This window comes from Fulmarus glacialis, unplaced genomic scaffold (genome assembly GCF_000690835.1).
Source record: "Fulmarus glacialis isolate BGI_N327 unplaced genomic scaffold, ASM69083v1 scaffold20164, whole genome shotgun sequence".
Lineage (NCBI taxonomy): Eukaryota > Metazoa > Chordata > Aves > Procellariiformes > Procellariidae > Fulmarus > Fulmarus glacialis.
In genome coordinates this window covers 30,523-30,817 of record NW_009210162.1, presented here as the reverse complement: position 1 = coordinate 30,817, position 295 = coordinate 30,523, and the positions used below count along the sequence as shown (strand labels likewise).

Below are 295 nucleotides of genomic sequence, written 5' to 3'. Positions count from 1 at the left end.
GGACAGAGGCAGCCGATTCCTTCCACTCTCTACAACTCATGTTTGACCAGTACCTTGCCCCAACAGATCTCCTGGCGAAGGCCAGCACCCACAGCCAGAGAGCTGGTCCACGGCCGGGCCAGCGGCTCGTGTGCTAATGGTTGTATTTCAGCTGGGCTGTACATGAGGGCTTTCTTCTAGCCAAAATGCCGAGGAAAACTCAACTTCCATTTCCCACAGGGTCTTTCTCACTGATGAGCCTGCTGTCTACACAACTTTCTGTCTTTCCAGCAATGGGAGTGAACATTTCCAGTGG

General features: G+C 53.2%; 1 protein-coding gene across 1 annotated transcript in view; it reads left to right on the top strand.

Moving 5' to 3' along the window:
* LOC104076275 (villin-1-like) overlaps nt 1-295 on the top strand; it is a 35,877-nt gene that overhangs the window by 34,768 nt on the left and 814 nt on the right. The gene's annotated exons all lie outside the window — the stretch shown is intronic.